This window comes from Sapajus apella, unplaced genomic scaffold (genome assembly GCF_009761245.1).
Source record: "Sapajus apella isolate SASKATOON/1434 unplaced genomic scaffold, GSC_monkey_1.0 scaffold3, whole genome shotgun sequence".
In the NCBI taxonomy this organism is placed as follows: domain Eukaryota; kingdom Metazoa; phylum Chordata; class Mammalia; order Primates; family Cebidae; genus Sapajus; species Sapajus apella.
Genome location: NW_022436943.1, coordinates 64,019,732 through 64,045,436, shown reverse-complemented (window position 1 = coordinate 64,045,436; position 25,705 = coordinate 64,019,732). Strand labels below are relative to the sequence as shown.

The 25,705-nt window shown below is 53.3% G+C and overlaps 1 protein-coding gene and 1 long non-coding RNA gene across 5 annotated transcripts in view; one reads left to right on the top strand and one right to left on the bottom strand.

The window, feature by feature from the left end:
• Positions 1 to 25,705, top strand: part of SLC45A4 (solute carrier family 45 member 4) — a 99,877-nt gene that overhangs the window by 55,045 nt on the left and 19,127 nt on the right. The window lies entirely within an intron of this gene.
• LOC116529391 lies at positions 1,143 to 9,974 on the bottom strand. The gene is made up of 2 exons (XR_004259484.1): positions 9,940 to 9,974; positions 1,143 to 1,434 (listed from the first exon to the last, which is right to left on the bottom strand). It is a non-coding gene; the product is annotated as an uncharacterized LOC116529391 (long non-coding RNA).

Here is a 25,705-nt window from a genome sequence, read left to right as displayed (position 1 = left end):
GGCCCCGGTGGCCTTCACCTGCTGGTTTTCATGCCCTTGTGCAGTCCCCTCCCCGTGAGTAACTCCATTAACCAACAGAACATGGCAGCATTGAGGGGCTGTCACCTGACACGTGCGTGTGTGGTGGCTCTGCCTTGCTGGAAGACCGTCTGTGTTGCTGCCTCGGCCTGCACACCTGGCTGAGTCAAGCTGCCTTCTTGGAAAGACCCATATGGCAAATCACTGAGCAGGAGGCCTCCGGTTGACACTCTCAAGGCTGAGGCTCTCAGTCCAAGGGCCTGAGAGAGCGCCCAGGCCAGAGCCACCCCGCAGAGCTGTGCCTGGATTCCGGGTCATAGGGGCCGTGCGGCCGTCACTGTTGCTCTGCGCCACTGGAAGGCATGCGGTTTGTTATGCAGCAGGTAGCCAGTACGTGCGCTCGGAATATGCTGTGTGTCAGACTTTCTGACTGCGCTGTTTCCCCCTGTGTAACTTAGGACACATTGGTATTTTTCCCATTGTCTAAATCCTCACCTTGGTAGAAGGGGTGTGAATGTACTGCAGAAGAAGCATGTTTGTACTGATAAATATCTCAGCAAAAACCTTAATTATAACTCGTTTTGAAATAGCTAGCAGTAGCAAGTGTGTGCTTTCCCTCTTCCCCAAAGAAACCTTTCCCTTCGAAAATTAGTAAACTGGAAGCTGTGAGAAGTAAATGAGCGCCGTCTTTGCCGTCATCAGAATCAGCAGAAGAGTTGTTTGGAATCTAGGAGCAGCCAGCATGCACATGTGTGTGAGGTGGCCCTTGGTGGCAGTTTCCTAAAGTGACTCACCCTGCACCATCCTTCACCCAGGCAGTGTGTGTTCTTCAGAAGTTAGTGGTGGCACTGCCTGCGATGGTGCTGCCCCTGGGAGGCCCCTCGCTTCCTCTGCCCTCAACTCCTGGGCCTCTAGCTGGTCTTGAGGCCCCACTGCTTCCCCTCGCTTCCTCCCCCTTCCTCCAGTGCGGCCTCCCTGGAGCCCTTGTACCACATGCACCAAGGGTCCATGAATTCCATCTAGCACTAAGGGTCCAGTCTCCCCTGAGCTGCCGCCAGGTGATGCTGAGGCCAGCTTTGTGGTGAAGCAGGAGCAGCCGCAAACAAACCTCTCAAACACTGAACGGGGAAGGAAGTGGCAGTTTTATTCGGCTGAGAGCGGCGGCTGGCCGAAGCCTCAATCACCAAGCTCCCCGGCAAAGAAAATCCTGGCCATTTTAAAGGCTTACAGTCTAAGAGGTGCACATGTGAGAGGGTTGAGAGCGTGGGCGAGGTGACTAGGTAGGGGCCTGTGCAGTTGAGCAATAACGGTGCCTTCCGGGGAAAATTCCTCCATCCCGTGTTTGTGATCTATTGATAGGACTGTGGTTAGGATTAGGCGGTTTAACCTCTAACCTCTAGACCTGGCCAGCAGTGCCTGACCTCCTCTGGCTGACCTTTAACTTTTAATTCCTCCTTTTCTCCAAGCACAGGCTCGGAGAAGGCGGTCTCCTTCCTCATTTCCCCCCTTTGAGAACTTCACTTACATATTAGGGTTCTCACCTTCTTCCTCGTCATCCTGGTTATTCAACAAAACCGATTGATAGTGATGCATATAATATGCTTGAGCTGAGGTTTTCTGGTGAACCACAGTAGCAACCAGTCCCCTAAGCATTTGAAGGAACACGGGCAGTAAGCAGGGAAGTAACAAGCAGACACCTATGACCAGCACCACACCTACAATGAGAGTTTTGAATCCTCCCAGGGCTGGGGACCATTTCCCAAACATAGCTCTAAGGTCAAACCCGTGCCACACTTGCACCGGCTCATGGGCTAGTTTTGTCATGTCTCTTATAATATTTTCAACTGCCTGGCCTTGACCATCTATATGCAGGCAACAGTTGCTTAGACTGAATTTTCCACAGACTCCCCCTTCGGCCGCCAGCAAGTAGTCTAGTGCTAGTCTGTTTTGGTAGATAGCATTTCTCATCTGAGTCTCCTGCCGGGCCAAGAGGTTTAAAACTTTACCAGTTTCATTGGTGATTATTTCTAAGACAGCTTGTAACCGGATAATACGGTTGATTATATAAATTGAGGTCTGGTATCCCCATGAGCCGTCCTGTGCCCATGTGGCAGGCCAGTAATATTGTATGATCCTTTCAGGGGGCCATTCGTCATCTTTCCAATCTCCTATAGTCAGGCTTCTTGGTTCCCGGGGAGATGTGTAGACAGGGTATCCTAACAACTTGCCTGTCTTGACGGGCAGTAAGAAGAAAGAGGGTTTCATGGTGCCTATGACACAGCTGCCGGCCCAGCGCTCAGGCAGCTGCGCATACGCTCTGTGCCCGCATATCCAGTACAACCCGGCCGGGGCTGTCCAGTCTCGACGGAGCCCAGGATGATTCCAGGCGTCCTGCAATTTAGGGAATGTAAGGAGAGGGTTTTTCTCTGTGTGGTTTGAACTCCACCAAGTGACTGCATCTACTGTTGCATTATACAATTGCTGTCCCAGGCAACTAAGCTTTCCTACTGGGACAGTGAAGTCTTTCCCCTCTCTGGCTAGGCAATACTGTCCAATAATTGAAACTTTTAGGACCCAGAAGCTGTTGGTTTGAATTCTTTGGACTGAGGTTAGCTCAGGGACGGGATCAGAGGGCAGTAACTCTCAGGCTTCCCATGGCCACCGGTCCCCCATTGTAGTTCCTCCACACACATAACAAGAAGTAACATTCAGTGAGTGGGCCACATTTTCAGCTAACTGGAGGAACAAGTTTTTCGTCGTCTTTGGGAGTTCTGGGGCCGGTTCGTTTAACTCCTCATAAAAAGTCTGATACACTGGCACTGGCCTGGAGGTACGTCTTTGGACCTCCCCTTGAATTAAGATATTAATCATGGGATCCAGCCCCTTCCCATCAATTCCTAACATTACGTATTCTCCTTTTTCCCAGCGGGGGTCCTGTGGATTTGTAATTATTAACTCTAATGGGTTGCAATGTCCAGAGGTGCAGAGACCATTACTCCCAGGAACACTACTTCCCTTCGTAAGGAGGACAGGATCGCTTTTGTCACTTTTCCAAGTACCCCAGGTAACACATGACCAGTAAGTACATTCACTACACCAATATGTTGTCTGGCAAATATACTTATGTTCTGCTGCATAATCCTGCTCCCTACCAAGAGAGCCACACCCCTGATTCATAGCCGCACAAGCATCAAATTTTATGACAACTTGCCTGGGGATTCCTTTCTCCTCTGTTCTAGCAATTAACTTACTGGAGGTCCTCCATGCCATAGTTGTTAAGCGTTTTACCTCAAAAATTGTGCGCATGGGGGACTCTGATGGGTCATAGCACACATCTGGCTGCCCATCCCCGGGACTGCATACCTTATACTGGGTGCCATTGTGTAAACAAGCTCCTTTTGGAGTCCCTGTGCATTCATAATAGCTATAGAACAAAAGGACGGTAGTGATTTTTCACCCTACCTCAGTGACCTTGTGTATACACTGAGAACAGTCTCCAAAATCAGGTAAAGTTCTTACTACATGAGTCCAAGTTCCAAGGAGAATGAGCCCCACGATGGGTTTCCTCATGCTTCGGCCGTGCGTGGACCAGTCAGCGTCCGGGACGTGACTGGGGCAAGGCTTGCCGTCTTCCTCAAGGTGATCTTACAGCTGCTGTCCGGGTCTGATCTCAGCTCTCAGGTTTCAGCCGCTGCAGGTTTGACTCGGCTGTGATGAATCTAAGCTGGTGTTCCTTCCACTTTCACAGCTGTGGGAGTGGTCAGGATTGCAGTCAGGGGTCCTTTCCACCGGGGCTTCAAAGGGATGACATTCCAATCCATTATCCATACTCGACCTGGTGAAAAAGGGTGAACTGGGGAGAATAAGCTCACTGGGCACCTTTCATTAACGCAGGCTGAGATGGTTTGGGTGACTTTTCCTGAGGCCTGTAGCTGTCTCTGCAATTCAATCTCTCCTAGCTCCCGAGGAGTTCCTGGGAGCCCCCGTAGTAGAGGAGGGGGTCTATGGTGTACTATCTCATAAGGAGACTACCCTGTTTTCTTAGAAGGGGGGCATCTAATTTTAAACAACGCCATGGGAAGTGCCTGTACCCACTTTAACCTTGTCTCCTGGCACACTTTTTCTAAACTGTTTTTGATTGTCCGGTTCATTCGCTCCACCTTTCCAGAACTTTGTGGTCGGTAGGCAGTATGCAGTTTCCAGGTGATCCCCAACACCGTTGCTGTCTTTTGAACCAAGTCGGCCACGAAAGCCGGCCCGTTGTCCGAGCCGATGCGCAAGGGCAGCCCAAACCTGGGAATGAGATCTCGAAGAAGCACACGGGTTACTTCGCAAGCTTTCTCAGTTCGAGTTGGGAACGCTTCCACCTACCCAGAGTATGTACATACCAGAACTAGCAGATACCTGTGACCTCCACACTTGGGCATCTCAGTGAAGTCCACCTGGAGATCCTCAAAGGGAGCTGCTCTGTAAGACTGTAAGCCAGGTGGGATCGCTGGACCCTGCTTTGCGTTGTGTTGTCGGCAAGTGACACATCGCTGTGCACTGCCTTTGCTAGAGCCGACAAACGTGAAATGTAGAAGTACCCGCCTATCAACTTTTCAAGAGATTCTTGGCCAGATGGGTGGTCTCGTGCATGGCTTGCACAGCAGCAGCGCTCAACAGCTGTGGCACTGCTGTTTTCCCACCTGGTAGCTGGATCCACCCTTCCTTTATTACCTGTCACCCTTCGTTCTGAAAAAAGTCCCTTTCCTCCTTAGAATAGGTAGGCACCAAAGCAGGCATTTGGGGGAGTAGGGGGGCCGTTACTGCTGCTCGGTAGGGAGTGGACGCTGCTTTTCCAGCTTATGAGTCAGCCCGGGAGTTGCCCAGGGCAGCAGTGGTGGAGGCCCATTGGTGTCCCCGGCAGTGCATGACTGCTACCCGTTGGGGCTTCCAGACTGCATCTAATAGCTGCAGAATTTCCTGCCGATGCTTTGTTTCTTTTCCCCCTGAGTTTAAGAGTCCTTTTTCCTTGTATAATGCCCCATGCACCTGGAGGGTTAGAAAGGCATACTGAGAGTCGGTGTAGATGTTCACCATCTTACCTTCACTCAGCTCCAAGGCCCGTGTTAAGGCAGTAAGTTCAGCTTTCTGGGCTGAGGTTCCTTGCGGCAGTGACTTAGTTTCAACAACAGTATCCAAGGTTATGACTGCATATCCCGCACACCTCTGTCCGAGGGAGTTAATGAAACTGCTTCCATCCACATACAGCTCCCAATCAGCAGGTGTCCAACGCTGGTCTCGGAGATCAGGCCTGCTAGAATAGACCGCGTCCAGCACTTCGATACAGTCATGTTTCACTGGGCTCTCCGACGCTGGGAGCAAGGTAGCAGGGTTTAAGGTGTTACAGACCTCAATGGTGACGCGGGGGTTTTCACAAAGCAAGTTCTGATACTTAGCCTGGCATTTGACAGCCAGTGATGTCCCTTGGTATTCATTAGAGTCACCACTGCATGCGGGGCCTTTATGTTCAGGTTCTGCCCCAGAGTCAGCTTACCTGCTTCTTGGGCTAACAAGGCAGTTGCCGCTAGGGCTCTTAGGCAGGGAGGCCAGCCCTTTGAAACTCCGTCCAGCTGTTTAGGGAGGTAGGCCACCGGCCTTGGCCAAGATCCCATAGTCTGGGTTAGCACTCCAATGGCCATCTTTTCCTTTTCTGTTACATACAGTGTAAAGGGCTTTGTCAGGTCAGGTAATCCCAGTGCCGGAGCAGACATAAGTTTTCCCTTCAGGGTGTGGAAAGCCTGCTGCTGCTGGGGTCCCCATTCAAAGGGTTCCTTGACTCCCCACTTTGTGACTTCATACAGGGGTTTGGCCAGTACTGTGAAGTTTGGGATCCACAGTCTACAGAAGCCCATGGCTCCCAAGAGTTCTCTTACCTGCCTTCTGGTTTTGGGTTCCAGCAGGTTGCAAATGACCTGTTTCCTTTCCGCCCGTAGGCTGTGCTCCCCCTGCCGAATAGTGAATCCCAGATACCACACCTGCTGCCTGCAGATCTGGGCTTTCTTCTTGGACACTTTATACCCACAGTCCTCCAGGTGCCGAAGTAAGGCATCTGTTCCCTTAGCGCACCCGACTTCCGTGGAGTGTCCCAGTAAAAGGTCATCAGCATATTGGAGCAGCACGCAGCCTAGGCTCTTGGCAGGAAACTTCAGGACATCCCGGGCTAGTGCCTCCCCAAAGATGGTGGGGGAGTTTTTGAACCCCTGGGGTAGCCAAGTCCAAGTGTACTGGGCAGTGGCACCTGTTTCCAGATCTTTCCATTGAAAAGCAAACAGCTTTTGACTTTCAGGGGCTCGCCTAATGCTGAAAAAGGCGTCCTTTAAGTCCAGACAAGTAAACCAGCTGTCCTCAGCCGACAGCAACCCAAGCAACGTGTACGGGTTAGGCACCGTGGAGTCCAGGGTCACGGTTGCTTGGTTGACCAGGCGCAGGTCCTGCACTGGTCAGTAGTCCTTGGTTCCTGGCTTCGGGACAGGCAGGAGAGGCATGTTCCAAGAGGACTGGCAAGGAGCTATAATGCCGTAAGCCTTCAGGCGTCTGAGAGGGACTTGGATGCCTTTGAGAGCTTTCCTTGGGACCGGGTACTGTCTCTCTCTGACAGGTCATGCCCCTGGCTTTAATTCAATAACCACTGGGGCTTGGTTTACTGCCAGCCCTGGGGGGTTGTCCTCTGCCCAGACCCCTGGCCATCGCTTGGCTAGAGCAGGGGTTAATTCTCGTCCTGGTTCAGTCAGGAAGAGTCTCCACTCCTCCTCTGGGGGGACTGTCAGAGCCATGATAATCCCTGCCCGAGGCAGTTTTAGCTGCAGGGAGCCCTTATCAGTGAAGGTGATGGTAGCTCTGAGTTTGCTTAGCAAGTCTCTCCCCAGAAGGGGTAGGGGGCAGTCCAGCATGTACAAGAACTGATGTGTAACCTCATGGCCTCCCACCGAACAGGTCCGTGGTAGGCAAAAAGCCTGCTTTTCTGAAATTCCAGTGGCCCCAATTATGTCTGTTGTCTTGCCAGACAAGGGGGCCACAGGTTGCGTCACCACCGAGTGCTCCGCCCTGGTGTCAACCAAGAAATCAATGTCCTTGCCCCCCACTGTCATCCTGACCATGGGCTCTTTGGGGGCATTTGAGCCCGGTCCCCTTCAGTCTATTGGCCCCCCTGCCAGGCTAAACAGGGCAGCTTCATCTTTTCCTGAGGCTTCTTGCTTGGCGTTACCCTGTTCCCTTGTCAACTGAGGGCAGTTCTTTTTCCAGTGTCCTATTTCTTTACAGTGTGCACACTGGTTGCGCTGTGGAGGCCTCCGGTCAGACTGGGCGTTCTTCCCTTGCCCTGCCCCTTCGAAGGGGTTCGTCTGATAGCTGCAGCTATCAGGTCAGCATTTCGCCGATTCTGTCGCTCCTTCTCTCGGCAACTTACTGCGTCTCTGTTCACAAACACCTGATGAGCTATTTCCAACAACTGTGCGGTGCTCATGGCCGCAAACCCAGCCTGTTTCTGCAGCTTTTTCCTGATGTGGTCAGCCCTTTGGCTAACTAGAGTCAAGTTCACCATGCACTGATTCTGGGGCTCCTCAGGATCAAAGGGAGTGTACATGCAGTAGGCCTCACATAGTCTTTCATAAAACTGTGCCGGACTTTCGTCCTTTCCCTGCATAAGCTAAGATACTTTGTGTATATTTGTGGCCTTTTGTGCTCCTTTCTTCACTCCCTCCAGTAAGGCCTCTCTGTACCGAGTTAGCCTCTGCATGCCCTCGGGGGTATTTGGGTCCCACTGAGGGTTGGTCCCTGGCAGCTGGGTCCTCACATACTCCTGGGGGTTTTGGTAATCAGCTGGCACATGCTCTTCCAGCCATCTCGATGCTGCCTGGAGCACCCTCCGCCTCTCATCTGTGTTAAAAAGATACATGAGCAGCTGGTGACAGTCAGCCCAAGTGGGATTATGAGTTTGGATGACAGTCTGAAGCAGGTCTATTAAAGCTTGTGGTCTGTCAGTGTAGGATGGGTTGTTATTCTTCCAGTTTATGAGGTCAGCCGATGTGAACGGTATATATGTGAAGACACACGCCTTTCTACCATGTGGCCATCCTCATCTACCCCAGTGTACCGCTGTTCTCTTAGGGGCATTTGCACTCCCACCTTGGGTCGTAACCGGGCTGCCAGTGGGGGTGATCCTCCTGGGAGGCCGACTGCTGTGGGAGGAGTGCCTCCTGAAGCCACACCTCCTTTTCCTTCCACTCTGGGTGGTCTGGGAGTGTTTGGGTCTTGTGGAGGTGCAGAGGCCTCAGGCTCTGGAGTGGGGGACCTCTCCTCCGGGTAAGGAGGGGGTGCCATCGGAGGGAGTGCTATTGGCAAAGAGTCTTCCGGTGCTGAGTCAGCCAAGACCTTAAGAGTCTGTGTCCCCTGGTGGGTGGAGCGAGACCTTTCCCTACCTGTCTGTCCCTGGGCCACTAGAACTGCAGCTGCCTGGCTCCTTAACCACTGTGGAGGGTTCAAAACCAACTGTAACCAAGAGTCTATGTACGGGAATTGGTCGGGGTGTCCTGGCTTGCCTGTGACCTTGTGCCACACTTTGGAGACAAGAGACCTATCCAGGCTCCCTTCTGTGGGCCAATCCACCTCTAATGCTGGCCAGGCCACTTCACACAGAGTTCTAAGTTTCCCTGGTGTCATGGTGACACCGTAGTCTCCACTAAATCCTTTTTTGAAATTCTTTAGCATAGTTCCCAGCGGAGTGGGTTTACTCTGTGTCTTACCCATCTCCCTACGAACAGCACTACCAAAAGGTAGAAGGGTTACCGACTTTGCCCGATGTTACTACTCGTGACTCTGCACTCCACCCCCAGTCCCCCGCCCGTTTCAGTGCAGCACACTCTCGTCACTTTCGCTTCAGGCCGGTAGGGCCATCCCCCTCGAGGGAGCGTTTCAGGCGCTGCTTGGCATTGGAGAGAGCGTTACTCTCCCCACAATACCTAGATTGTGAGGGCACCTCCTTCAGCCTTATGCAGATGGCCCCTGGTCCCTGCCAGCCCCACAGTGCGCTCGGGACGTAGGACCCACTCTAACAGACCTGTGTCCCCCACTCTTCACGGCTGATGAGCCCCGTTGGGCCCTTCCACACACACACACACACACACCTCCCACTACCCAAGTTCTGAGAGAACAAGATTATTGAAACCGGTTACAAAGAAACCAAAAACCAAGTTCAAAGTGCCGAAACAGATTGGCACGTCGTGGGTGATCAGGCCACGCTTCCACCCAGGGGGTGGGCAGGTTTCCCAAGACAAGTCCTACCGTGTTTCTGATGTCAGGACTTGAGGCACCCGTTCCTTCTCGGTGTTCAGCCACTGGGTGGATCCGCTGTGGAGGCCTACCCTGCTTTGCTCCGGCGAGGCGTTCCACCGGGGCCAATGCCTACCCGGGAGCGCTCTCAGGACTCGCGTCGCCCAAGCGGGCTGGAGTCCCCCGCAGGGATGCTCCACAGGGCAAGGCAAACCTGCCTGGGAGGCTGTCCCAGCCGTCTGCCAACCGAAACTCCTTTCCCGGTCAGGGAACCAAATGAAGCAGGAGCGGCTGTGAACGAGCCCCTCGAACACCGAATTGGGAAGGAAGTGGCAGTTTTATTCGGCCGGGAGCTGCGGCTGGCTCAAGCCTCAATAACCGAGCTCCCCAACAAAGAAAATCCTGGCCCTTTTAAAGGCTTACAGTCTAAGAGGTGCGCATGTGAGAGGGTCGTGATCGATTAGGCAAGCGTGGGGAACGTGACTAGGCAGGAGTCTGTGCAGTTGAGCAAGAATGGTGCCTTCCAGGGAGAATTCCTCCATCCCATGTCTGTAATCTATAGCAGTAGTAGGGGTTTAATCTTTAACCGTTAGACTTGGCTGGCGGCACCAACGGGTCCTTCCACTGACCTCCTCTGGCTGACCTTTAACTTTTACTTACTCCTGTTCTTTCAGCACAGGCTCAGAGAAGGGGGTCTCCTTCCTCAGTGGGGTCTCCTGGGAGCCCCCGATGCTCTGGGATTCTGCAGGCTGCCCCTGGGTCAGCCCTGGGGAGGCAAGCAGTAAAAGGGGGTCGGGGAACCCTGGCTGGACAGAAGATGTGATGGAGCGGAGGCCCATTGTTCATTTAATGATGGATTAACACTTTCCTATATGATGACGATTCAAGGCCTGTTTCTGGTTTTTCTTTCATTTCCATTATTTGCTCAAGTGACAGAGACTTCCTGTCCCCCCCACCTCACCCACCCACCTACCCAAAATGGTGGTGGTGGGGTTAGCAGCAACCGACAACCAAATATTGGCTGTTCTCGGAGAATCCGACCACCTACCATTTTACATGTATTTAGCCTTATTTATCTCTGCGGATACCAGCATCTCCCTTTTTCTGAAAACGTGTGCAGCGTTGACACGTATGCAATGCTTAGAACAGAGCCTGGCTGTGGCAAGCACCTGTCATTGTTAGCCAGTGTTACTGTCATTTTTTTTTCTCCACTTGGGTTCCTAGTCGCCCGCCTTGTTGGTAACTTTCGTTAAGGGCCTCCCTCGCACTGAGTGTCCAAAAGTCACTCAATGTGGCAGTCGTGTGCCCTATTCATTGCAGCCCACGCCAGCCTGGCCTCCACCCTGCCCTCCCTCAGGTCTTTTTGCTAAATGCACAGGGATGTCCTCGCTTCCAAACTCAGGTTTTCTGGGCCCTGATGCTGGCCCTGTCTCCACCGCACAGGGCTGAGTGGCCTGGCTTCCGGCTCTGCCTTCCCCCACTCTTGTCCTGTGTGTGTCCCGTCCTGAGCCCTGTCAGTGTCACACTGGACAGCTCCAGGATCTCTCACACACACTGCCTTTGAGGGAACAGTGCTTTCAAAAATGGTGGCGTCTTGGATTTGATGAAACACAGCCCATCTCCAGGCCAGACTTCTCTCTGCGGCTGTTTACTGCTCATGTCTGCCTGGCCCGGCCCTGCTGCCTGCTCACACTCCACGTACTCCACCATATGCTCATCTCTTCAGTGTTCACAGGTGCTTCGGGACCCCTGCAGCCCCTCTTTCCACCCCATATTCCTGCAGGTTGCCCCTCCCTACTAGACTGTGCATCCCCTAAGGACAAAATCTGACTCCTTTGTTACCCTGTCCAGTGTGGAACAAAGGCTTTCAGGAATGAATGAATGAATGACTTGCTGACGAAGGAGAAATTGACATGCCTTAGGTTCCTGATATGGCCACATGCCCCTGTCCAAAGTCGGAAGCTGATTCATTATATTCCCAAGGAGGTAGGAGACCACTCTGCCTCTGGCCCAGGCATGGCTGGACTCCATCTAGAGCTGCTTGCTGGAAGGATGCACAGGGGATCTTCCTGCAGGCATGGCAGGGAAGAGGCCTTTCAAATCCAGGTGTCACCCACCAGCACTGTGCCTGAGACACAACCTCCCGTGACCTCAGGACGGGCTGAGCACACCTGCCTCATCTGGAATGCACCATGAAGGATCCGGGGCAGTCTCCCAAGTAGCGGAGTTGATTGGGAGGGCAGTTGGGTATACAGCTGACCCTTGAGCAATGCAGGGGCTGGGGATGCTGACTGCCCATGCAGTCGAAAATCCACGTACAACTTTTGACTCCCCCAAAACTTACCAGTAGCTTCCTGTTGACGGGAAGCCTTACCAACAACACCAGCAGTCAGTTAACACATACCTTCTGTGTGGTAGGTATTATATACTTAAAGTAAGCTGGAGAAAACATTACTAAGAAAATTGTAAAGAAGAGAAAAATGCTTCCACTTCATTATGGGGAAGCAGACCATCATAAAGGCTTTCTTCCTCATCTTCATGTTGAATACCTGAGGAGGAAGTGGAGGGGTGGGCCTTGCTGTCTCGGGTGGCAGAGGCAGAAGGTCTGTGTGTAGGTGGACCGGTGCAGTTCAGACCCACGTTGTGCAAGGCTAAACTGTATTTAAATTTGTTTTTGAGACAGGGCCCCTGTCACCCAGGCTGGCGCAATCACAGCTCACTGCAGTCTCAACCTCCCAGGCTCAAGCCATCCTCCTGCCTCGTTCTCCCCAAGTGCTGAGATTATAGGTGTGAGCCACTGTACCCAGCATGTATTTAAATCTTGCAAAGTTTCTGGCAAATATCATTTCAGTTTTAGTTTAGTTGATGGCAAGTGATCTTGTTTTTGTGACAGTAGAAGGAATAGGTTTTCCTGTTTTAAAAACCCCTTTCCAATGTGTGGGAATAAAAGCGCCATTGACATGGAAGCCATCGCACTGCTGTGTTTGCCACGGCAGGGGGCTGCGTGCCTGGCTGAGCTGATAGCGCACATCCCACGACGCTGTGTAGGCTTGCCCACGCCCCGCCCTCCCTCCGACATTGGAGGACCTGCTGAGCCGGATGCCGGTGTCTTGGGACACAGAAGGCAGACATGGGGGTCCCTCTGACCTTCCAGCAGCCCAGTAGGGAGGATGGTCGTGGAAACAGGTCACAGCAAGGTGGTGCTCAGAGGGAGACCCCAGAGTGCAGGTAAACTCCCAACTCCAGCATGCTTTTCTGTGGTTCCCAGGAAAGCCTTGGGGGTAGAGCCCTTCTGTTACCACCCGGTAGATGGATCCTTGCCCTGCCTGCTCCCTACCGCACACACGCTGGCCTAGCCTTGAAAGTCCCCTCGCCTCTCAGGAGAGATTCTGCAGCCTCCTGCCACATTGCCTGGCCTGGGATCCACATTCAGGTCCACTTTCGGCTTCCTGCGGTGTTTGTATAAACCCAGGATGGTGGTGGTTGACCTCCCCCCACGCGTGGCCTCCTGTCTCGGGCCTGTGCGTTGAGGTGCTCAGGGGAGACGGCATCTGCCAGCTCTCTTCCCAGCAGCCTGCGAGTGAGAGCAGGGAGCGACAAGCTGCCTGATGGAGGCGTTTGGCTCAGCAGCTTGCCCAGGGTCAGTGTTGGGCTTGTTATCTGGGGCGCTCACCAATGTACCATCTCACTGAGAACCAAGTGGCTTTGTATTCTCAGGGGAAGCTCCAGTTCTTTTCCCAGCCGCTATCTCACCCGTTCTTGATAATGGGGGAGTGTGGTGTTCTTCGTGACACTGGAGCCTACATTTCTAATCACTACATTTCCCCCATCAGTCTAAACACCCTTTGTGGGAAAAATTGTCACAGCCAGGAGCCTCGTCTCTTCCTACTGCGGAAGTTATTTGGGCCTGGCCCATTAGATGCCTAGGTTTAAGAAATTTAAAAATCACAAGGATTCCAGTACTTACTTTATTTTTTAAATTCGGTCACATGAGCTGGATTATTTAGGAGACTCTGACTGTCGTCCTGGTCGTCATTCTTAGTTACGCGGGTTTTCGTTTCTCTTTCACAGTGAAGCTTGTGTCTGTGGGTTTTTATTTTCAGTTGCCAGTTGTCCTCTGTGATCTCAGCTAAACGCGCACATGATGACCGCTGCTCGTGGCGGGATGCGCTCCCCTTTCCATCTCAGCTGTGCAGGGAGCTGAGGGCCGGCTCTCAGCCACCAGGAGGGCTGCTGCTCTTTTCTATCTGACCTGGGGTGGAGATGCAGGCTGTCCCACCATCCGTGCGAAGGCCACCACCCACTCCCTTGCCTTGTCCCTGTGTGCACCTTCACAGCTGCCATCTGTGTACCTGGCAGGAATGGCCCTGGCCTGGGTGGGTCCCGAGTCCTTGACTCCACACAGCCAGCTCCTTTTCTGAAGGAGCTCTAGAGCAGAAGCAGTTGTCCCTCCTAGTGCTGGGGGCATTGCTGGGCTCCCAGCCTGGGAGGAAAGAAGGCTTGGAGGTGGCACAGGAGGTGATGGGGGTGTCCCAGACCTCTGGCTGGCTGTGAGGGGAGACACAGCCCGCCTGTCCCCAGAGGACCACATCAGCAGTATCCCATGAGCAGGTCCTGCCCTGCAGAGCCAGCCCACCGGCGGTTCCCAGACCCTCACTCAAATTGGGAGCTGTTTTTCTTTTTTCTTTGACTGTATTATCATGGATGCAAAGGAAGCTGTTTTTAAAACATAAATTCTGCTTTCTTAAATGGATAGCACCTTCACCAGGTTTAGAGCTGAGAAGTTACCCTAGGACAGACAAGGTTTCCGGCCACTCATGACCCCAGCCGCCATCTCCCATCCCCAACGGCAGCATCCCCAGCTTCTACACGGTCGCACGCTAGGAAAGCACCCTTGGGCCCTGCCACTGTCCCCAAAGCAGCTCTTGGAGAGTAACAGCGCAGATAAGGCCCCTGGTTCCACGTCTGCCCCTTTGCCCTCGAGCCGTCTGTTGGCCACCTTGGCCACGCTGCCCTGCGCCCTCCTGGCTGTGCTGCTTCTCCGCCTGCCCACAGAGCCACCGCCCACCGCAGCCTGGCCCGTTTGTGATGCCATGTTTCTTCTGCACTACGTTTCCCCACCATTTATTGAATGGAGGAGATTTTTAAAAATATATACATTCTTAGCCCCAGGCTCAGAGCCCCGTAAAGGAGATGAGAGCAGCAGCCGCACACCAGTGCCGATAGGCCTGCAGCCCCACCCCAGGGTGAGGAGAGGGGAGGCCGTGAAGCGGCCCCGATACCAGTCAAGACCCAGCAAGATACTCCCCTCCCATGGAGCAGGGTGGCTGCCCTCACAGGATGGTCTGGAGGGCTCTGGGACGCGTCCTGCAGACCCGCTCTGTGTGTCCACGCACCTCTCCTCTGCAGCTCAGCAGGCGATGCGTGTGGCGTCTCAGAGCTAGGATCCAAAAACGGTGTCGGCGGCCAGTTTCTCAGTTTACTTATTTATTTTTGAGACAGGGTCTCGCTCTGTCACCCAGGCTGGAATGTGGTGATGCAATCACGGCTCACTGCAGCTTTCTCTTACCAGGCTCGAGCGATTCTTCAACTTGAGGATTGAGGGCTCAACCTCAACCTCCCCAAGTGCTGGGACAACAGCGTGCACCGCTGGGCCTGGCTTGTGGCCACTATTAAAAAGCGCGTCGTGGAACCAGGCTGCTGCCGAGCTCTCTGGGAGCCAGCCTTTCCACACAGCCAGCCCCCAGCCTCTGCGCCACGCTCAGCTGTCAGAGCACCCCTTCCCTGCTGGCACGTGCTGTTCCCATGTGGCCGTTTTCCCTCGGGAAGGAGAAGTCCATCTCCTCCTGTTGACTGTTTTCTCTTGGTTCAGGAAGTACACTCAAGCGAAAAGGAAAGCCATGCAAAGGAAGAAAAGGGTGTTCTTTTGTTGCCGTCTCAGTTTGACTCATGAGTTAGAACTGGATTAACATGAGAACCTAACTTCACTCGACGAGGATCCTGAGCAGTAGAGCATCTGAGAATGAATAAGTGACGTCTGCAGATTTATTTGTGGGGGAAGTCAGGGTTATTCTTGTCCCTCTCATTCAGGAGGCTGGGCGTGATGACTAAAGCTATGCTCACTTTGTATCTGTTCATTTATTTAAAACACCAGACTTTCCATTCTTCATTGTCATTTCGTGTGAATCGAGCTTCCTAGGATACGGTTGGTTGTAATTTGAAGCTCGCCTTTTCTTCCTGTGGGAAAAGCCTACTCTTTAAAAGCCTGTCTCACACAAAGCACTGGAAGTTTAAAATACGTGAAGTGCTGGTCACTTCCCTCCACTCCCCGGGTTGTGTGGGGCCCTGGCCGTATGAGGCCGTGTGCTGATGGGAGCAGGCGTGCAGAGATGGCCAGGCCTCAGCCCCACACTGAGTCACCTGCCCCACACCTGCCAGGCCGTGCCCTCCAGAGCCCAGTCCCATGAGCCCCGCCCTTCCTAGGAACTCAGCGTGTTGTCTCCGAAACTGGCAGCTTTCTTATGCAACTGAGTCTATAGCTTAGTGTTGAAATCCACCTGAAAATACATCTTCAGCAAGAATTGAGAAAGGTGTTGAGGTGAAATGCACCTTGTGACCCTGTGTGTGTGCATACGTGTGTGTGTGTGTGCTTTGTTTCTGCACTCTCCTGGAATAAGCGCTCTGCCAAGCCTGTGACTAAGCGATCGGCTACTTTCTCTCTGCGGGCCGTATCTAACTGGGCAACTGTGTGAAACTTGGAAGCTGAGCTGTGTTGCAATTCCCTTGCCTGGGAGGTTGGCAAATATTTTAATAGCACAGTTCTGCAGCTCAGATACCCTTGATGCCTTTCCAAGAGTTCCTGTGAGTGTGATGACACTCTGAAAAGGGTTTAGTAAGACCTGTTTTGTTTGGTCTGAGAGCACCCAGTGACCCAGGGGTGTCTGCAGATAGCACACTCTCGGTTTGTTTTCCTGTTTGGAAAAAACCACACTCAGCAGCTAGCTAACCCCAAACAGTTTCCTTTTTGGCAGGAATAATTCCTAAGGGGCACATTTGCCCCAGTCACATGGTTCACCTGGCAAGGCTTTGTCACAGCAAGCATCTGGGGGCTCGAGTGGGCCCTGCAGAAATTTGCTGTGTGGCCTGGGCAGCCGCCCAGGCTCACAGCCTTCCAGTGGTTGAGATTTTCTTCGTCACGCTCTGGTCTGATGGTTCTCCCCTCCCCATGCTAACTCGGACGGGCTGGAAACTGGCGTTGCGAAGCCTGGGGAGACTCTACTGGAAGAGTGCTTTGCACCGGGGTTTCCCAGCGTCCCTCATAGCACCTCCTGTGACCTGGGATTCCTGGGGCTGCTGTATGCAGGTCCCCAGGGCAGGACTGCCTCCTCTGCTCCCCACTGGCCCCCAGCAGCTGTACTGTGAGTGCAGGCACCCCGCATCTAGCAGCATGCCTGGTATTGGGGAGGCTGCTACATAAGTCTACACTCAGGGGCTCCTCAAAGTTACCACGTGGCCAATGTCTCCGTGGGGAGAGGGTGGTGGATGCTGGATGAGGCTGGAGAGTCCCCTCCAGGGCCCAGGCCGAGTTGTGATGCAGGGGGAGACTGTGAATGGCCACAGCTGGATAGACTTGGTGAAAGCTGTGTGGTTCCATTCATCGGAGGACCCCAGAGAAGTCCAATTCATAGAGACAGAAAGTAGAGTGGTGGGGGCCGGGGACCAGGGCAGGAAAGAGGAGCGAGTGTTTGGCGGGGACAGTTTCAGGTTGGGAAGATGGCATCGCTCCGGAGGAGGGTGGTGGTGATGGGCGCAGTCTGTGCGCTGACTGCCCCCGAACTGTGCACTTAAAATGATTAAAAAGGTCGGTTCTGTGTTGTCTGTATTTGATCACACTAAAAATGTGAAAAAATTACTGGACGGCTTTACAAAACTAAAGATTGAATTTCCTGCTGGCTGGAGACTTAAGGAAAGCTTGATGGTGCCACAGGCCCAGGCTTGGAGCCAAGGCTGCCCACTCTAGTCTGGTGGGCGAGCGTTAGGAGGCGCAGGGGCACGCGTGTGCTGCCAGGAGTCCGAGGCATCCGCGGCACAGCACAGGTGGCCTGTGAGGGAGCACACCAGAGGGAGCACCACGTGTGTGGCTCGATGGCACTCAGGACATTTTGACCAAAATAGCCGAAAACTTCTTGTGCAAGGATGTTTTGTTTAGACTGGGAAGTCTGGATTTCCTTGCATTTCAGATCATTGTGTTTTTTAAACAATAAAATGTCAACTATGGTAATTTTTCCCAAAGAGTTATACGCCTATGATTCTTTCATCAAGTACTTACTGAGCACCTACCTGCTAGGTGCCGGGCATCGTGCCCAGGGCTGGAGGTGAAATGGGCAGCCCGAGGCCTCCAGCTTAGAGACACAAGCACGTGACCTGGCACTCCTGGTTTGATGAGGTGAGAGGTGTGCTGAGAGGAGACGCTGGCCTGCTGGGCGCTTGCTCCAGGGATCGTGGAGTGCTAGTCCGGAAAGGCCTGGAGGGTGGCACTGCGGGGCACCGTGTGGCTTCGGGAAGGCGCGGAGGGTGGCACTGCGGGGCACCGTGTGGCTTCGGGAAGGCGCGGAGGGTGGCACTGCGGGATACCATGTGGCTTTGGGGTAAAGGTGGTGATTTTTGCCCTGGAGGCCCTCAAGGTCTGGAGGAGAAAGATTGGGAGGGCAGTTAAAATATGAGGCATCACTCACTGGCTTCTAAAGGTGAGCATGGGGTACAGAGGACAAAGCAGAGGCTTACCCAGCTCAGTGCAGACAGAAAGAGGGGCTGGAAGTCAGGGGCGGTGTCTCCAAGTTGCAAGGGGTAAGTAGGCGTCAGTAAAGCAAGGGTGGCTCTGGGCACAGTCTGGGCTATGATGTAGTGGGGAGACATGGCATGTTAGGGAAATGGTGACTAGTCTAGCATGGCAGAAGTGTGTGAGCCCAGCGCAGAGTGGTGTGACAGGCAGGGAAGGACCAGATCACAGGAGGCCTTACATGCCACTCCAGGGAGGTGATTAACAGAGAAACCTGAGTGATTCTGCCCTTTTTCAATATTGTGCATACTGAAAGTAACAGTAGTTTTTAAATTCTTTATAGTAAGCAATATGTCATATTTTGGCAATTTCTAAAATTACTAGATCACTATAATTTCAAAATCTTAGAACATGAACCATACACACATTTGAATTAAGACAGAAAAAGCAATTATTTCTGCAGAAAAATGATAACTTAGCTTTATAACAAAAGGCAAAAAGAAATTATTAACAAAGCATCACAAACATGTTTGAACTGATAAGACTAGATACCAGCTAGCTCAGGGAGCGATCGATGGAGGTTTGATGGAGGTTGACCTGTGGGGCCATGGGTTAGTGCTTGGCCAGCCCTCTGCCCCCTCCTGCTCCGGCCACCGCCCAATGGCTCTCTGGGGAAGGATGCACTGCTCTCAAGGGAATTAATCCATAAATGGTTAATATTTTCCTTAAACGTGTATCAAAATAAAATTATGGAAATAAGTGGGGTTTTTTGTAAAAGTAAGTTTTAGAATAAACGCGACCCTTGCTTTGCCCTTAGAAGGAATTAGTATACAGCGTATCCACCAGCAGAATGCTTCCCAGATGATGGTAATTTTGTCATTTTAAAAAAGGACTATTTAGATCTTCTATAAGACATGTACCTGCATAATTATGTGACTAGTACGTTAACGGGATTTGTCCTTGAGTGCGGAATAGGTTGCTTGCCTCCTTTTTACAGTGAAGCATGGACTCGGATGTGCAGATGTATCATCTAGCTTATGAAGTATTTGGGAGCATCACAGAAAACAGACGTTAAATGCTGAATTGGAAGCAACTGTTAGACACACTCGATACCTGCGGATTTGGGTGTGGGTGTGTTACACAGTGGAAAACGTAGGGGAAACTGAGCATTTGAGTTCCAGGTTGAGGGCGGTCAGGGCAGGATGAAGAAAAGTCGGGCACAGCTTTCTCTGGATGCCCACATGCCAGGTTCAGTCTGGCTTGGGAAGCCAGTGCCTTCTCTTTGCAGACGAAAGCCATCGGGAATAGTGGGCACTGCAGGCTCTACTCAGGCAGAGGAGAATCCAGGTACTGACTCTGTCTTTTTTTGGTTTTGGTTTTGTTTTGAGACGGAGTCTCACTCTGTCACCCAGACTGGAGTGTAGTTGCACGATTTTAGCTCACTGCAACCTCCACCTCCCAGGTTCTAGCAATTCTCCTGCCTCAGCCTCCCAAGTAGCTAGGATTATAGGCACACACCACCACATGCAGCTAATTTTTTATATTTTTGGTAGAGATGGAGTTTCACCATGTTGGCCAGGCTGGTCTTAAACTCCTGATCTCAAGTGATCTGCCCGTCTCAGCCTCCCAAAGTGCTGGGATTACAGGCATGAGCCACCGCGCCCAGCCAACTCTAATGTTTTGTACATTTCAATCCAGTTGTTTAACTTTTTGAACATACGCACACTTAATTTTTCATCTGAGAACATGACTAATGAGAATTGCTGCCTATGTTTTGATGGCATGTTTTTCTGTTTTGTTTTTGACCCAGTAGCAGTTTTGTGCAATGCCTGCCCCTCTCTTCCTCTTCCGTCAACCCAGCGCCTGAGCCCTGAGCTCTGACTGAAACACTTCCCCGCTCTCTGCCACGCCCAGGCCCAGTCTGGCTGCCTGTAGCTTTTTGTTTTCTTCGGATAATCCACCAGTTCTTACAAGCTTTACCTTAGAATCGTTACAGGGTTCACAGAGGGTCTTTGGTCCTTTATATTCTCCAGAATACGAATACGCCCTCCTCTTCACCTTGATCCTTGCTAGACTGTGACAGCCAAGCATGATTTAACTGCAGCCACACCGGAAGTGCACTCTGTAGACGCACCGCTGCGCCCTGGGCTGAAGTGCTCCCACACGGTAACCTGATGCTAATGATTTATAAATGGGGCCGCCTGTGTGTCTCCTGCATTTAAGTTGCTTCACCTGCATGAAGAAGGGGGCGGCATTTGCGCAGAGTCAGTGCCGTTCCCTGTTGGTTTCATGTTAGCTGGTTTTCAGCAGTGCTGCTGTGGGTCAAGGACATGACAGTGTGAGAGCCTAGGACCAGCCTTTGGCAAGCCCAGCCCTGGCTCCTGTGGGTAGAGAGCTGAGCGTGGTCACCTGCATCTTCACCAGGTGTTACAGCAACAAGCCCGGTGCTGGAGTCAGTTTCGGTTTGCGGAGTGCCTGTGGAGAACCTGAGAGGTAGCGGGCACATCCCTGACCTCGGGGAAGGCAGACCAGCACGGGGACACACATTTAAACAGCCGGTATTACAGTCACTGAGGTGGACGGCTGTTCCAGGCAGGGGAAGGCGCAGTGATGCAGTCAGGGAGGTTGAGTCCCGCCGGAGCCTGGCTGTGCCGGGGGAGGGGCCAGAGCTGAGTGTGGAGGTGAGCTGCCTCCAGCTTCCCTGTGCCAGTGTGAGACTTCTCTGAAGCCTGTTGGCATTGGTGTAGTACCACCACAGCCATGGCAGGATCTGAGGGCCCTCTCCAAGCAGCATGTGGGAGGACATCCGGGGCAGGCAGTCTGCATCAGGACCTGTGGGACATTCAAGTGTCAAGTAAAACTCCCTGCTCACCTCTGGACCCTTTCCTAGTGCACACGGAGTGCCGCTGGGGAAACCAGGCCACCCGAGACCCCTTTTGGATGGGAAGGTGCTGAATGTGGTAACAGGAAAGGGAAATAGAGCAGCAAGCCCCTCCCCCACACTGGCCGGGAAGCCCACCCACACCCTGCCGCCCTGGAAAGAGCCCAGGCTAGGCCCACAGGAGGTCGCCTGTGTGTCTAGGAACCAGGGTGCCAAAAGGGAAGGTGACCTCCTTGAGGTCCTGAACGGCTAATGAAGAATCTGAATTGGAGCCATGTTTTCCTTCATACCAGGCTGCCTTCCAGCAAATCACCAGGCTAGGGCTGAGGCTTCCCAGGGACGAGACATGAATGCGGCCTCGCTGGGCAGAGAACAGCCCGCACTCCCTCAGGTGAGAGATGCAGCCCCAGTGCTGATGACTCACTAATGGTTTATGCCAGCAGCAGGCCGTTCAGGATGACTCAGTTCTAGAAAAGTGTCGCAGTGACGTGACAGATTTCTGCAGATGAGGAAACGGACACTCACAGAGCTAGTAGGTGCTGGGGGTGGGATTCACACTCGGAATTCAGCCTCCACTGGCCCGTGCTGCCCAAAGTCAGGCCCAGCCCACAGACCCGCTGGACCTGCCCAGCCAAGGCCCCAGGCCAGGGAAAAGAGCAGAGCAAAGCAGGGGCCACACGCTCCGTAGCCATCTTCCGGGGGCCTGCCGTCTTGGGCAGAAGTGTCATAAAGGGAGATCTCATTAAAGGGTTTTTTATTGTATTATTTGTTTATTGTGAGATGGTCTTGCCCTGTTGCCCAGATTGGAGTGCAGTGGTGCACACTCGGCTCACTGCAACCTCTGCCTCCCAGGTTCAAGTGACGCTTGCCTGTGCCTCAGCCTCCTGAGTAGCTGGGATGACAAGTGTCTGCCACCATGCCCAGCTAAATTTTTTGTGTGTTTTTACTGCAGATGGGGTTTTACCATGTTGGCCAGGCTGGTCTTGAACTCTTGGCCTCAAGTGATCCGCCGCCTCTGCCTCCTAAAGTGCTGGGGTTACAGGTGTGAGGCACTGCACCGGGCTGTTTTGGTTTTTGTTTTTTTAAATACACAACATCTCTATTGATAAACCATAATAGTAACCGTCAGTAAGAATTTTTTCCTTAATTTCCAAAAACTTGCCAGTTTTAATTCAATAGCATTCTCAAACCAGCTCTAAGTCAGCATGTGGCAGGAGGCAGGGTATAATGAACGAACGTCTGCAGCCTAGCCGTGTCCTGGGACCAGCTCATACTGGCTCCTGAGAGCCAACGTACATTTTCAAGAACTTTGCGGGCTGGTTGTTAAACACATCCATCGTGAAAAAGTTGCATGCTTACAGTTGATTTAGGTTAGCAAAGGTAACGCGTGCTTAGCACTTCCGGATGCCCTGACTCCCTTTCGCCATGGTGCGTCTGCCTGCATACCTGCGGGCCGGAGACCCACTCAGCGCTGTGCTGCTCCTCTCAACTCCTGTGTGGGGGTGTCACCTCAGCAGCTTGAGATTTGGCGGGGTGGCAGTGTCTACACCATGGAAAGTGGCAAACACTGGAAGGAGACGCCAGTCCAGCCCAAGCTGCGTGAGCACTCACCTGGGAGCTGTTGAGTGTGCGTGTTCATGTTGCAGCGGCAGCATCCCCATCTTCACGTAAGGCCTTGGTGTGATCGTTCCCTGCTTGGGTATTTGGGGTGTTTATGGCCATTTGTTACAATCAAAGCTATAAACAGAAGTACGTAAAGGTGGCAGTCAGGTTTCCCTTCTGTCCCTAATTCAAACCATAAAGGCTTACAGCTGAAGGGACGTTTCCTGTCATCTTGTCCAAGCCTTGGATGTGAACCAGCCGGTGGCCAAAGCGTGGTGCGCAGAGCAGGGGGGCTGGCATGTGATGCGTTATTGAGATTCCATGGCCCTATGCGCAGGAACCAGAGGAGGGTTCTCCTGCCCCTCGAGTCCCTAGTAGCTGTGTGAGCTTGCCCAGGAAAGTGCAGTGCTGATACTGTCCACTTTCTGACGAAGCGGAAAGAGAGCAATACTGAAGAAGAGCATGTGGCACAGACATGCTTAGTGCGTTTTCCTGGCCAAACCGGGCATGCGGCGCTGATGACAGCCCCAACGACGTGGAATCAAGCCTGCCCTGCAGGGGGACCGAGGCATGCAGGTGCTGGGGCAGCACCTTCCTTGGAGACTCAGCTTCACCCCTAAAGACCCCCTTCTGCAGGCCGGCTGTGGTGGTGAGATGCGGAGCCTGCGTCGGGCACTGGGTGTGGGGCCTGGCCCCGCTGGAATGTGCTATTCCTGCGTTTTTAACTGGGCCTGGGCAGAGCTACATGACCTTGAGCCTTGATTACCCAGGTGCTATTTTCCAGTGCCCATGGAGGGAGGAGAACCTGGGTAAAGGAACTGAACTGGGGTCTCTAGATGTCAGGCCGTTTGTCCTCCCCAGCCGCTGTTGAGAGGTGACCAGCACTTAGTGTCGCTATGTGCTGGGCCTTCACAGACTCAGATCAGTGTCACATGGCAGTAACTTCCCAGTGTGATCCATGACTCTGCGCCACGTGGAGACAGTGTTTCCTGCTGTGCCTCTCAATGTAGTGGGCTCCTTGCATCTGATGGGGGAGGGTTCCCCGTGATCCCTGGGCCTCCCTGCCTGCGCCTTTGCTCAAGGGTTCTTTGTCTGAAAGATGCCAGTGGATAGGTGACCCAACCACTCAGTGTGGGTCCTGCAGTTCCAGGTGTCCACCCACCTGCTGTTGCTGGGTGCTCCCCAATGTGGCATCCAGCTCCAGGTAGCCACACTGCCCTCTGGGAGCAGCCATTCCTAACGTGCCCTGTTGAGCCAGTGGTGACCTCACGATCCAAGCTTTTGACCTCGGGCACTTGGCTGTTTGTCTGGTCCAGGGAGTACTAGGCTGGAGCAAATTGGCCTCCTCGTGGTCCTCCCCACCCTCCTGCTTGTAGTGAGACCTTCACAGGGACCTCCGTGTCGCAGCCCAGGCACCTCTGAGGGTCCCTGCTGCCTCTGCAGGAGGTGCCATGCTCTCAGCCCAGAGCCAAGGCCTTCCCAGCCTGGCTGCCCCTGCCCTGTCTCCAGCGCTCCTTCCCATGCTGTGCCCTTCAGCCTGCCCTCTGCTCCCATCCCGGGACCTGCCAGGTCCTCTTTCTCCCGAGGCGACCTTAGCCCTAGAAACGTGGCCAAAATGTGGCTCCTCCCACACCAGTGTTCTTTGCAGACAGCATTCTGTCAGATACAAGTCTTTTCCCCCATTTCACAGGGGAGAAAACAGGCTGCGACAGTGGGGGAGATGCCTCACTGGGTGTTACATGCTGTTCCCGCTGCCGCCACAGCGTCCCTGGAGCAGGAGGTGCTGCCCCAGCAGCCACGTGCCTGGGTCCCCATGCGGGGCAGGCCTGGTTCCACGTTGTTGGGGCTGTCGTCAGTGCCGCGTGCCCGGTTTGGCCTGGAAAACGCAGATCTCATCATGTCTGTGCCACACGGTCTTCAGTATTTTTCTTCTTTCCATTTCTTTAGAAACTGCGGCCGGGCGCAGTGGCTCAAGCCTGTAATCCCAGCACTTTGGGAGGCCGAGGCGGGTGGATCACGAGGTCAAGAGATCGAGACCATCCTGGTCAACATGGTAAAACCCCGTCTCTACTAAAAATACAAAAAATTAGCTGGGCATGGTGGTGCGTGCCTGTAATCCCAGCTACTCAGGAGGCTGAGGCAGGAGAATTGCCTGAACCCACGAGGCGGAGGTTGCGGTGAGCCGAGACCGCGCCATTGCACTCCAGCCTGGGTAACAAGAGTGAAACTCTGTCTCAAAAAAAAAAAAAAAAAAAAAAAAGAAAGAAACTGGACAGTCTCAGCACTGCACTTCCCTGGGCAGGAGCCTTTTCGAGTGGTTAATTCCACAGGAAGGTAGTGTCAGGTGTAGATGCTGCGGCAGCGGCCAGGCCCTCCCCAGGCACAGTGTGAGCTCAGGCGGCAAGGCCGGACGGTGGAGGCAGCACTGGCCTGAACGCTGCTCCTGGCAGCACCTAGCCCACCAGGGCCCTTCCACCCACACTGCTTACCCCATTCCAGAGCTGGGCACACCTGGGGCTTCAGACCTTCACGTGCCATACTGTCTCAGGCCCCTGCTGGCATAGCTGTTTGTCTCCAATACTAGGACCGTCCTGTGGGTATGCACGGTCCTGGTGGCCATGCTGGGAACCCTCGGCACCCGCGGGTCCTCACGGCCCCTTCCCTCCGTGCCTTCTGTCCTGAGAGGCTTTCTGATGGGAGGCAGGCTTCAGGAGCACCCCTCCCTTGGTGAGATGGGGTGCCACTCCTGAACTCTGGGGCCCAGCCCCCGACAGCCATGGTGAGTTTTATTTGAGTCCGTGATGCAGACATGGAGGCCTGTGCTTCATTCACCTCTGGAAAACCTACTTCCAAGAGTATACTCATCAGGCCGGCTGCGCTGTGGAAAATCACCTGAAACAGACTCCAACATGTAATTGATTTACCGAGTGGACTTTCAGGAACTTCCTTACAGTTGCGTGGCGGTGCAGTGGTGGTGTCCTTCTGGCGTCGTGAACTCACTGCCCGTGGATGTCATTGGAGCACCGCGGCTTCAGAAGTGCAGGCCAGGATCTAGTGTCAGGCTGTTTTCCGTGTTTTCCCCTGTCATCTTTAGATGCCCACCTTTGCCTGGG